The following is a 14,003-nucleotide window of genomic DNA, read 5'->3' as shown; positions in this document are numbered from 1 at the left end:
CATCACACCCAAGGTGTCACACAGTTCACATCTGTTTGCTCACGTCTTCTGTTTCTGTCATAATATCTCGCGCGTAGAACTTTTTTTGTCAGGGGAAATAACAAACAATATTTTTTTTTAAAGAAAGATAATTATAAAATTAAATAATAAAATGAAAAAAAAAAGTATTAATAGATAATTAAAAAAAAAAAAAGTAAACAAACGTTATCATTAATTAAAAAAAAATAAAGTTACAAGAAAAAGATCTAAAACATTTGGTGATTAATAACAAAATGTTAATTACAACTCCTAGTAAATGTTAATGTTTAATCCAATAATTATTAGACACTAGTATCAACCAGCTGTCATATAAATACCAAGAAGATTAAACAACGTTTCTCTCATTAGTCGTTGGCCAGCTCGTATTCTTAATTCTGCATATTTAGAGTTATGACTATATCGATATTAACAAAATCTAAACAAAATCCCAATACAAAGAGATAGGACGGACCTAGAGCAAAAAGCAAGGACGGTAGCTATATATAGACAGACTATTTGGAACAGCAGAATAAAAGCAAAACACGACAAGGTACAGTTTACGGGACACGTACTAGACTTGATTTATCGTAGACGACTCGACAATGACAGCACTCAAACACATATACCATAATTAACAACACCAAAACGTAAAGAACATATTACACTGCTTTTGCCACCTGGAACGCCTAATCGAACTGACACATCCCCCTTTCATCACACCCTCTCCGCCCCCCCCCCCCCCCGCCCCTAAACCTCATGATCCCAATATCAAATTTCCCCTCAAAACTGCATCCCCTCGTCCCCATCACCACCACCCCTGTGATGAAGTACTATGTTAAACAGTGACAATGATGTATTATCCAAATACATTTCTAACAACATCAATGTAACTCCCACCCCTCAACCCCCATGTCCCCACTCTGTGTCGCATCATTTATCATTTGGCATTTTATTTCCCTATTGTTGCTTTTTGTGTATTGTTTAATTTATAAAGCTTACAAACATTGTAAAGCTATCATTTGTTACTATATTACTATTATCATATATGTAAGGTACTTTGGTCCACAACGTACAAATGACCCCAATGACCCGTACTCCTTTTGTATTCATTGTATTATCACCAAATTAACACTTACAGTTGTTTCGTTAACTTTACTAACTCTTTTATGTGAACACCAATTTTTTTTTTTTTTTTTTTTTTTTTAAAAACTCATTTTTTAAATAGATGAAGAAAATATGGCTTTAAAAAATTACAGCTAACCTTACTATCAAGTAACAAATAGATATCCCCTTACAAAAAGTAATTTTTACATTTACCTAATTCTATAGTGTCGATTCGTGGTGTTATTAGTCTCTAAAATATTACAAATTATTTTCCCAACTCACTTTAATAAGAATATTGTGTAAAATGTATTGCTCTTTTTTGTAATAAAAAAAATTGTGTTTAAAAATGCATGTATATGGAAATAAAAAAAAAAAATTGGTTGTGATTTAAAAAAAAAAAAAAAAAAAAAAAAAAAAAAAAAAAAAAAAAAAAAAAATTCTGCATATTTACTGAACAAGTCTCACAGAAAAAAAAAAGGAAAGAAAAAAAAAATATTGAAGTCTCAAATAATATGTTAAGGGCGGGGGTCGGCAATTTGCGGCTCGCATGCTTCTCCATTGATGTCATTGTGCGGCTCTCCAGTTCCATGCACAATGATTAATAATTGTATAGTTTCATTTTTAAAACTCATAAAAATATTATACTGTAAAGAAAAACAGCTTTAAATAGGATTAAAAAACTCATCAGAGAACAGTGAGAATAGGTAAGGTAGAAAGTATACGGGCAGCCGCTTGGGCACCAGGCCCAACCCCACAGCCGCGCTGTAGCCAGCACCGTGGCGACTATTCCATGTTTGCCACTGCCCAAGGGCCGCCCTTTACGATTGTCGTTACATGGGGAATGTTATTTTATTCAGAATGCATTCCTCTACCTGTCAGTATGCAATAATTTGACCTGAGTGACGTAGTATGTTAGTTATTAGTTTACTACGGTTGAGCTATAAGGTACTGGACTCTGGGTTCGTTTGGGGTGAAAGATAAGCCTTGTGAGAACCGAAAGACAGAAGCGACTGATAAAGTAATCAAACCGATATCCAAGCCAGTTAGTCGGAGTCTGCCGTGCTGAGGCCTGCCTGGCTATGAAAGACACCTACTGAACCAGTCTGGTTCCGGCCCACGCATGCGCTAAGCTGCGGACGGAAGTGAACGATTCGATTACTAGAGCTGTACCCTCTAAGCTGTACCCTCTAACCGGACGGTACATAGGGCAAGTGAAGTAGAGTTCACCTGATTCTGGGACCTCGGTATATTATGAGGTACCAACCAGAGCTGGGTGGGCTCAGGTATTTTATATGACGAACTTGGATTCCAACTCGAGACTGGTGTCCGTAAAGAAAGAAACAAAAAGTTATTGGCTTCTAAAGTGGATTGGGATAGACCTATAGTTATATTATATGATTTCTAATGTTATCATCATCATCATCACCATCACCATCATCATCATCATCATCATCATCATCATCATCATCATCATCATCATCATTATAATCATCAGCATTACCATCATTATCCTTATCATTATCATTAACACCACCACCACCATCATCATCATCATCATTATCATCATGTTCGAGACAAAGATACATGGGACAGATGAAGTAGAGTTCATCTGCTTCTGAAACCTCAGCATATGAAGAGATAGTGTGGTCAGCAGGTGCCCTGTCAAAACGGCCCGAGACAAATCGGCCCCGTCAAAACGGCCCCGTTAATACGACCCCGTCAAATCGACTCCCGACAAACCGACCCCGTCAAAATAGCCCCGTCAAAAGGGCCCCGACTTATTGGCTCCCGTCAAATGGGCTCCCGTCATATTGACTTGCGACATATAGGCTCCCGACAAATGGGCTCCCGACATTTAGGCTCCCGACAAATGGACTCCCGACATATTAACCCCTGACAAATAGGCTCAGGACATATTGGCTCCCGACAAAGCGGCTTCCGACATATTGGCTCCCGACATAAGGGCTCAAGACAAATGGGCTCCCGGCAAATGGGCTCACGAAATTTTGGCTAACGACAAATGGGCTCCCGACATATTGGCTCCTGGCAATTGGGCTCCCGACATATTGGCTTTTGACAAAATGACTCCCGACATATTGGCTCCAGAAAAATGAATGATATGACCACTATTGGCATAAAAGTAACCATTGTGTCCTACCTCCAATACCACCATAACCTCTTTTTAATGCCCGAATAAAATTATTTTTTCATGAACCAACATTAATTCACAAACAAATCGAGCCCTTAACAGCTAAATTCCACCAATTCTAAAGTTTTGATAATGTTTAATTTACAACAGAAAAGATCTGTTGCTTAAAAGCGAGCACAGAAGTGTAAATGTATGATATACATGATGTTAATATGATAACAGCATTTGGTTTTGATAACCTACAAGAACAGTGGCGTAGCGAGTTCGGGTGTCACCCGGTGCGGCACTTAATGGTGTCACCCCCCCCCCCCCCCCAGAGGCGTTGCGACCCTTACGGGGACAAACTTTCAAGTTTTCGATTTGAACCCCCCCCCCCCCCAAACTTTCGATTTGCACCCCCAACCCCTCATTTTTTTCTCTATATATTTTGCTATTTTTTGCCTTTGTGTCACCCCCCTAAATGGTGTCACCCGGTGCGGTCCGCACCCCCGCCCCTCCCCTCCCCTCGCTACGCCCCTGGACAAGCATATTGCAGTTAGGAAGGTACAGCGTGGACCCTTCTCCCCACACAATGAGTTGGAACAGCTTATAACCGATTCAATTATGGATGTCATAGATAGATGACCCTTAAATTAAAGCATACTATATTTTATAATAGATAAACTAATATAAAAATAAGGCCTGCCGAACAAGAGATGCATACGTTGTATTACATAAGAGTGTTGGATAAGCTAACTCTAAAGAATATTGATGAAGGGGTCCCACTGGCAGATGTCATATTCAATGAGACCGCTTTGCCGGGAGACTTAGTCTCTACAGAAACGGTATTGTCAGTGCAGTGGCGTAGCTAGGATTTTTGGGCACCTATGCAAAAATTATCAGTGGGCCCCTTCGTCAGCCGTTAGGCCAGTGGCGTCGCTAGGTCGGGTCTCACCCGGTGCGGCACTTCGTATTGTCACCCCCTCCCAGGAAACAAAGCATATATATATATATATATATATATATATATATATATATATATATATATATATATATATATATATATATATATATATATATATATATATATATATATTAAAATTCCATTGTAAAAGTTTTAATTTTTATGAGGGAAAAGGGCCCCTATGTGCCTTGGGCCCCCATGCCTTGCTTACGCTAGCTTTACGGTAGCTACGCCACTGTGTCAGTGGTCCTTTTGTCTGGAGCCAAATTGACAGGAGCCTTTTTGTCGGGAGCCAAAATGACGCTAGCCTATTTGTCGGGAGTCGTAATGACGGGGGCCGTTTTGTGGAGAAACTAAATGGCGGGAGCCTATTTGTCGGGAGTCGTAATGACGGGAGCCGTTTTGTGGAAAAAACTAAATGACGGGAGACTATATGTCGGGAGCCAAAATGACGGGAGCCTATTTGTCAGGAGCCTTATTGACTGGAGCCCTTTTGTCGGGAGCCTATATAACGGGAGCCTATTTGTCGGTAGAATAAATGACGGGAGCCTATTTGTCGGGAGCCTATATGACGGGGTCCATATGTCGCTGGCCCTTTTGACGGGGCCGATTTGACGGGGTCGTTTTGACGGGGTCGTTTTGTCGGGGTCGTTTTGACGGGGCCGTTTCGTCATTGGCCGAATTGACGCCGCACGGGTCAGCACTTTGTCAAGCTGCCTTTATTTCCCTAACATGAGTTACGTACCCTTCAGAACTGGGTGAACAAGTACATATTATTGACTTGAACCCAAATTCGAAAGAGGTTGATGGTTGAGATTAGGTTAATGGTTGAAACTAATGTTTGACCTTGGTGGTTCAATTGTCTCGGTTAACTTTTGTTCGTAAGCTAAATGATTAGCGTAAGTTGTATACACCAGATTTCAATGCGTTAACCTTAAAGATTGTTGTAAGGACTTCATGACTTCATGGGACGGAGTAGAAGAGCATTCGACTGATAACAGGAAAGTCTCGAGTACGAAAACGGGATCTATTCATTTGAACATCCCTGAGTCCACCCAGCTCTGATGGGTATCTAACTCACATTAGAGAAGGTATAGACGCTGGGCATACTGTTGACTACACCATCTGTTTACATGCCGGGGTCAAATGAACAGATAAACTCTACTTCACTAGCCCCATAGACCTTCAGGTTAGAAAAGGGAACTTTACTTGACTTTACGGCTTAGCGGTAGAGCGCTAGACAGCTACCTGCCGGTAAGAGGGAATAGCTTAGAGGGTACAGCTCTAGTAATCGAATCTTCCACTTCCGTCCGCAGCTTAGCGCATGCGTGGGCCGGAACCAGACATGGCACCAAGACTGCACGAGCACGCCCTGTAGTAACAAGACATGGAGCATCCAGAGGCTCGTCACACAGGTCGACTGTGACGCTTTCCAGGGCACGAGGTCAGAGGTCGACTGTTGTATGTCGAAGATAGGTAAGCTTTGGGGTCAAGGTCGTCTAGTGTAGGGTGGGTGAGCCTCAGGGTCAAGGTCGTCTGATGTTGGATGGACAAGACTCGGGGTCAAGGTAATCTCAGGAAGGTTATTCATAGGTAAGCATCCTGGTCAAGGTCTTCTGATGTAGGTAAGGGATAGGTCAGCCACGGGTCAAAGGTAATTTGAGATAGGTTAAGGATAGGTAAGTCTGCTATTTTGAGCGATTTCATTAGTGACAAGAGCTATACACACAAAAAATGAGAGTGTACCTCATTTTTTATCGCGCTTCATCCTTTATTAATTTTTCTTTTTTGCTTAAGCATCAAATATATTTGCAACGTCAACAAAAATACTCTCATCTACATCAAAGCATATACATATCCTCACATACCGATCCACATATTCAAATACATCCATCAATATACAACCATACATTTCATATTGTACTCATCAATATCCAATTCCTCCGTATTCACCCATCCATATACATTTATTCCCATCCATTTATCCATATCCACCCATCCATAAAATCTCAGATCTATTCTCTTTTCCATATCTACTCATCCTAATAGTCTCATCAATATCAACTTATCCATATGATGCATAGACACTCATCCTAATCCACTCCCCATATCCACACATCCATAACCATATGATCTCAGACCTATCCATTCATCCATATCCATATCATCTCAAAGCTATCTATTCTTCCACATCCACTCATCCATACCCACCCGCCTATATATTCCTAGACCTATCCACTCCATCATATTGACTGTGCGTATCCACGTATCTATATCCACCTATCCACTCCACCATATCCACCAGACCTCAACCAGACCCTGGACTGCTCCGGCGTCAGCAGCTGTTTCAGCTCCAGCTCCCACAACTTCTCCCTCTCCAGCTGCGCCGTGAGCAACGTCAGCGTCATGGACGAGCTTGTGGGTGAGGACTTCTCGTGCACGCTGTACACGAGGGACGGGGAGAAGATGACTTGCTTCAAGGAATGTGAGTACTGAGAGCAGGACCCGACTGCTATGGTGTCTTTATGATGCACTGTTACACGGCCGCGCAGTAATTTTTTAAAAGCAGCTACGCAGTAGTTTTTTAAAAGCAGCCACGCAGTAGTTTTTTTTAAGATCAGCTACTAGTAGTATATTAGGTCACTTTTGGGTCGTATTTGGGTGGCGCAAAGGTTATATAGCAAAATACTCGGGAGGAGGATGCGCGGGATGTACAACGACATATAGTAAAATACTCCCTAGGGTGGCGCAAAGACATATAGTAAAATACTACGCCAGCTGCCGCAGGGTGGGTGAGCAGGATGTACAATGAGATATAGTAAAATACTACGCCAACTAGGGTTGGCGGAGGTGGTGGGGAAGTAGGTCACCACCGGTGACCTTGTGACGTAATCATTGACCTTGTGACGTAATCAGTCACATTGTGACGTAATCATTGACCTAGTTACGTAATTTTAATGCGTTTTTTTAATGAGTTTTAATGAGTTTTTTTAAATTTTAATTAATTTTTGACCTAGTTACGTAATTTTAATGTGTTTTTATTACATAATTGTTTAATTTGTTTGATTTAAATTGTTTAATTACTTTGTTTATATTGTGTAATTTTTATTAACGAGTTACGTAATTTGATTATTTGTTTACTTTTTAATTATTTTTTATTGACCTAGTTACGTAATTGGATTTTAATGAGTTTGAATTTAATTTTGTAATTTTAATTAATTTTTATTAACGAGTTACGTAATTTGATTATTTGTTTGATTTTAAATTGTTTACTTTGTTTGTTTACTTGTTGTTTATTTGTTTATATTGTGTAATTTTTATTCAATAGTTACGTAATGTGATTTTAATTATTTTTATTTTGTTTATTTTTAATTTAATTTTATTTTATAATTAGTTAAATTATTATTAACGAGTTACGTAATTTGATTTTAATTACTTTTGTTTATTTATTTATTTGATATATTTCTTTTCTTTGATGTATGGTATTTAAAATAAAAGACAATGTTTATTTGATTTTAAACGGATAGGGGTGTTGGTGGATGAGAGGGGAGTAATGACGGGGTTTGAGGGTAGGGGTGCGTTAGCGTGTACTTTGTGAATAACATCCATTAACCAGACACGTAACATCTGTTACGTATCGACCGCCCGCGAACTTTTCCGGGCTGCGTATTTTTTAATGGGAATGTATTGATCGCACCCACGGGCCATCACAGCATGATGTCCCACCTAATTAATTTTTTTTTTTTTTTTTTGTTAGGCTTCACCGAGTTTCCCCCACTCGGTTGACAGGTTATGGTAATTTACGACGTACATTAAGTGGCTTTCCACGAAGTACGTAGGTCATTATGCAACAGCTGTGTAATATCGATCGCATCCACTGACCATCACACCTAATTAAATTGGTCACGTATCGTAAGTGTAGCGACATCGGTAATTATTCGCTTATAGCGAGGTCAGCGAAAACCGATCGATTTGTCAGCTCCGTGAAGCCCTTAGGTAACAGCTGGTGCTGTAATTAGTCACGGCTCTCGGATTTTTTCATTAGATTACAGCTGTCCATGAACTATGTTCACATATCGTACGCCCGATCATTCTTTGATCAAATTAAAAAATTTTGTTTCCACATGTCCTACGAACCGTCCCTTGCTATGTATGAAAGATTAATGGTTGTAACTATTCGCTTATAGCGAGGGTCAACGAAAACAAAATATATTTAAGGGTCGGAATTTTCTTTCGACCACCGTTAAAGCAGGTTTTGAGACGAAACGAGGTCTCGGTAGGTTCGTGCTTTTTAATGGGCGACAGGGGCGACTTAGTGCGTTGGTACGTAAGATATGCGTGGGTAGACATGTTTTTTACAAGTCTGGAAAAGTAATTAAGTTTTTTATGACCGTTCCGATTTTCTTTTGATCTGACCACCATTTGACCACCCTGAGCCAGATAAATTTAACAAATGTTCAATACATAGTCGCTTATAGTAACATTAGTGATTGTATGTTCGGCAAGACGGTTTGACAAGACATCACGACTCTGTTCACCGCCGACAAGGACATCTCTGTACAACATGCGGGAATCTATTTACACGACTTGACAATTTAACAAGACATTGTAAAACAACACACACCAACCAAACATCACCGACCGACACCCCATCAGCAACCGATAGACAAACTCCACAACCACTATACGTGACCGACAGACAAACCATGCAACCCCTAGCAGCGATCCAAACAACTCGTACCATGACCAATACTATTCCATTAAAGCGACATACGATATATGACGACATAGCAATCAACAAACGCGTAAAGACTAACAACGACAGTAACGTTAATTCATACACCACTATTTTTCCTATAGACGACCTACCCATGATACGTTATACATGTGACATATGTGAGCATGCATTCACCTGCAAACATGGTTTGAAACGACATCACGATACGGCACACAGACGACGAAGACATACATGTAGAGAATGTTTGCAAGAATTTACAAGAAAATATAATTTAACGAACCACTATAAAATACCACACACCATCAAAACATTACCAGACGACACATCAGCGACCGACACGAATATCCCATAGGATGACTTCTCACAGACATCTCCTTACACCCAACACAGAAACTCACTTTCTTACTTTTATATTAAAAGACAAGTAGACACAATGTGACATCTCCCCTAGACTGTAGACCGATGGGGTTGTTTTTATTCAATAAAAATTTATTATATATGGTCTTTTGTGATTTTTTAATGTGTTATTGTTTTGTTACTTGTCCCTGAAAGTTATGTAACTCGGTATCCTGTATAAGAGGTATGACTGGAATCAAAATCAGGGGAGAGAACGTGACGTACATCGCGATATTTGAAAACATGGCGATGTTTAACCTCAACCAAAAAAGGCAATGAACCTAGAAGGAAGACGAATATATATCTTAGTCTTGCAGCAGATTACCTTCCCATGTTCGCTTTAGTATTACAGTTTTCATCAATCTTCTTTTTGACTTGAACTTCTTTAATTTTTAAGAAAGTTTACATAATACATTACGTCTAATGACAATTTTTTTTATTTTTACCACTCAATGTATTTTCTTTTTCTATATCTTACATTGTCATCTTAATTTTTGATCACCTTAGGTGGTGGTAAGGTGGTAAGGTGGTGGTAAGGTGGTGGTAAGGTGGTGGTAAATTTGCTTAAGATTATAAACTTCAAGTTTTAAAAATCAACAACGTTATAGTACGTCGTGTCAAATGACACACCTTTAAAATGTCTACATTTAAAGTTCACCAAAATAATGACGTAAAAACTAAATATGATATGACGTTAGCATACATATCATTCAATCTAATCACTCTAAAGTACAAATCAATAATTTTTATTGATTAAGGGGCTGGGTGAGTTATTTTTATCACTATTCGCCCTTCCCCTTCCCTTTGTCCGCAACCCCGTTCCCCTTCTCCCATCCAACCTTGCGTCATCACACTAACCTCAATACCAACCGCTAGATAAACAGACCGTACTACTACTACTCACACTATTCCTTGGACAGACAAAGGCTGTATGACAATCCTACAGACAAATATTTATTCAACTAATATCACAACCCCCTAGAAACCACTCCAACAGACTGGGATACATAACTTGTAGACACCACTCCCCAATGAATATCTCTTGCACCCTACCTACATCGACAACTTTGTCCGCCACCCTCGCCCCCGTCCCTAGTATGAACTCGGTTACCAACAATTTCAAAACATGCATGTTCCGAGTTCAAAACCAACCTTCACCGACACTAGTATGAACTCGACCCCTAACACTTCCAAAACATGCCTGTACTAACTTTGAAACCACTTCGGTGAAAACTTCACCGACCCTAGTATGGACTCTACACCTATCGATTCCAAAACACGCATGTTCCGAGTTCAAAACCAACCTTCACCGACACTAGTATGAACTCGGCTACCAACAATTCCAAAACATGCATGTTCCGAGTTCAAAACCAACCTTCACCGACACTAGTATGAACTCGGCTACCAACAATTCCCAAACATGCATGTACCAACTTTCCAACCTGCCTCAGTGCTAACAAAATTCCCCGACCCTAGTATGAACTCGACTGCCATCAATTCCTAAACATCCATGTACCGACTTTGTAACCTGCCTCGGTGAAAACTTCACCGACCTTAGTTTAACTCTCCCTAACAATTCCAATGATGCATGTACGAACTTTGTAACCTGCCTCGGTGAAAACACCCCCGTCCCTAGTATGAACTCGGTTACCAACAATTTCAAAACATGCATGTTCCGAGTTCAAAACCAATCTTCACCGACACTAGTATGAACTCGGCTACCAACAATTCCTAAACATGGATGTACCAACTTTGCAACTTACCTCGGTGTTAACGAAAACTCCCCTGACCCTAGTATGGACTCTACACCGACTGATTCCAAAACATACATGTTCCGAGTTCAAAACCAACCTTCACCGACACTAGTATGAACTCGGCTACCAACAATTCCTAAACACACATGTAACACCTTTGCAACCTGCCTCGGTGAAATCATCTCCGACCCTAGTTTGAACTCGGCTGCCAACAATTCCTAAACATGCCTGGCCCAACTTTGTAACCTGCCTCGGTGAAAACTTCACCGACCCTAGTATGAACTCTAGACCTACCGATTCCAAAACATACATGTTCCGAGTTCAAAACCAACCTTCACCGAGCCTAGTATGAACACGGCCCCTAACAATTCCAAGGATGCATGTACCAACTTTACAACCTGCCTCGGTGTTAGCAAAACTCCCCGACCCTAGTATGAACTCAACTGCCAACAATTCCTAAACATCCATGTCCCAACTTTGCAACCTGCCTCGGTGAAAACTTCACCGACCCTAGTATGGCCTCTCTACCTATCAATTCTAAAACATGGATGTACCAACTTCGAAACATCCCTCTGTGTTAACAAAACTCCCCCGACCCTACTATAGACTCGACCCCTAACAATTCCAAAACATGCATGGTCTAGCTTCGAACCTCCCTCGGTGAAAACGTCACCGACTCGTGTATAAAATCTGTCCCAACCAACTCCAAAACTTCCCTGGGCACCCGAATAAAAATAACTCACCCAGCCCCTTAATCAATAAAAATTATTGATTTGTACTTTAGAGTGATTAGATTGAATGATATGTATGCTAACGTCATATCATATTTAGTTTTTACGTCATTATTTTGGTGAACTTTAAATGTAGACATTTTAAAGGTGTGTCATTTGACACGACGTACTATAACGTTGTTGATTTTTAAAACTTGAAGTTTATAATCTTAAGCAAATTTACCACCACCTTACCACCACCTTACCACCACCTTACCACCTTACCACCACCTAAGGTGATCAAAAATTAAGATGACAATGTAAGATATAGAAAAAGAAAATACATTGAGTGGTAAAAATAAAAAAAATTGTCATTAGACGTAATGTATTATGTAAACTTTCTTAAAAATTAAAGAAGTTCAAGTCAAAAAGAAGATTGATGAAAACTGTAATACTAAAGCGAACATGGGAAGGTAATCTGCTGCAAGACTAAGATATATATTCGTCTTCCTTCTAGGTTCATTGCCTTTTTTGGTTGAGGTTAAACATCGCCATGTTTTCAAATATCGCGATGTACGTCACGTTCTCTCCCCTGATTTTGATTCCAGTCATACCTCTTATACAGGATACCGAGTTACATAACTTTCAGGGACAAGTAACAAAACAATAACACATTAAAAAATCACAAAAGACCATATATAATAAATTTTTATTGAATAAAAACAACCCCATCGGTCTACAGTCTAGGGGAGATGTCACATTGTGTCTACTTGTCTTTTAATATAAAAGTAAGAAAGTGAGTTTCTGTGTTGGGTGTAAGGAGATGTCTGTGAGAAGTCATCCTATGGGATATTCGTGTCGGTCGCTGATGTGTCGTCTGGTAATGTTTTGATGGTGTGTGGTATTTTATAGTGGTTCGTTAAATTATATTTTCTTGTAAATTCTTGCAAACATTCTCTACATGTATGTCTTCGTCGTCTGTGTGCCGTATCGTGATGTCGTTTCAAACCATGTTTGCAGGTGAATGCATGCTCACATATGTCACATGTATAACGTATCATGGGTAGGTCGTCTATAGGAAAAATAGTGGTGTATGAATTAACGTTACTGTCGTTGTTAGTCTTTACGCGTTTGTTGATTGCTATGTCGTCATATATCGTATGTCGCTTTAATGGAATAGTATTGGTCATGGTACGAGTTGTTTGGATCGCTGCTAGGGGTTGCATGGTTTGTCTGTCGGTCACGTATAGTGGTTGTGGAGTTTGTCTATCGGTTGCTGATGGGGTGTCGGTCGGTGATGTTTGGTTGGTGTGTGTTGTTTTACAATGTCTTGTTAAATTGTCAAGTCGTGTAAATAGATTCCCGCATGTTGTACAGAGATGTCCTTGTCGGCGGTGAACAGAGTCGTGATGTCTTGTCAAACCGTCTTGCCGAACATACAATCACTAATGTTACTATAAGCGACTATGTATTGAACATTTGTTAAATTTATCTGGCTCAGGGTGGTCAAATGGTGGTCAGATCAAAAGAAAATCGGAACGGTCATAAAAAACTTAATTACTTTTCCAGACTTGTAAAAAACATGTCTAACCACGCATATCTTACGTACCAACGCACTAAGTCGCCCCTGTCGCCCATTAAAAAGCACGAACCTACCGAGACCTCGTTTCGTCTCAAAACCTGCTTTAACGGTGGTCGAAAGAAAATTCCGACCCTTAAATATATTTTGTTTTCGTTGACCCTCGCTATAAGCGAATAGTTACAACCATTAATCTTTCATACATAGCAAGGGACGGTTCGTAGGACATGTGGAAACAAAATTTTTTAATTTGATCAAAGAATGATCGGGCGTACGATATGTGAACATAGTTCATGGACAGCTGTAATCTAATGAAAAAATCCGAGAGCCGTGACTAATTACAGCACCAGCTGTTACCTAAGGGCTTCACGGAGCTGACAAATCGATCGGTTTTCGCTGACCTCGCTATAAGCGAATAATTACCGATGTCGCTACACTTACGATACGTGACCAATTTAATTAGGTGTGATGGTCAGTGGATGCGATCGATATTACACAGCTGTTGCATAATGACCTACGTACTTCGTGGAAAGCCACTTAATGTACGTCGTAAATTACCATAACCTGTCAACCGAGTGGGGGAAACTCGGTGAAGCCTAACAAAAAAAAAAA

The sequence above is a fragment of the Physella acuta genome, unplaced genomic scaffold (genome assembly GCF_028476545.2).
Source record: "Physella acuta isolate Inbredline_101_S28 unplaced genomic scaffold, ASM2847654v3 ptg001174l, whole genome shotgun sequence".
NCBI classification, from domain to species: Eukaryota; Metazoa; Mollusca; class Gastropoda; family Physidae; genus Physella; species Physella acuta.
The sequence above is the reverse complement of the archived record's forward strand: the minus strand, read 5'-3'. Positions refer to the sequence as shown.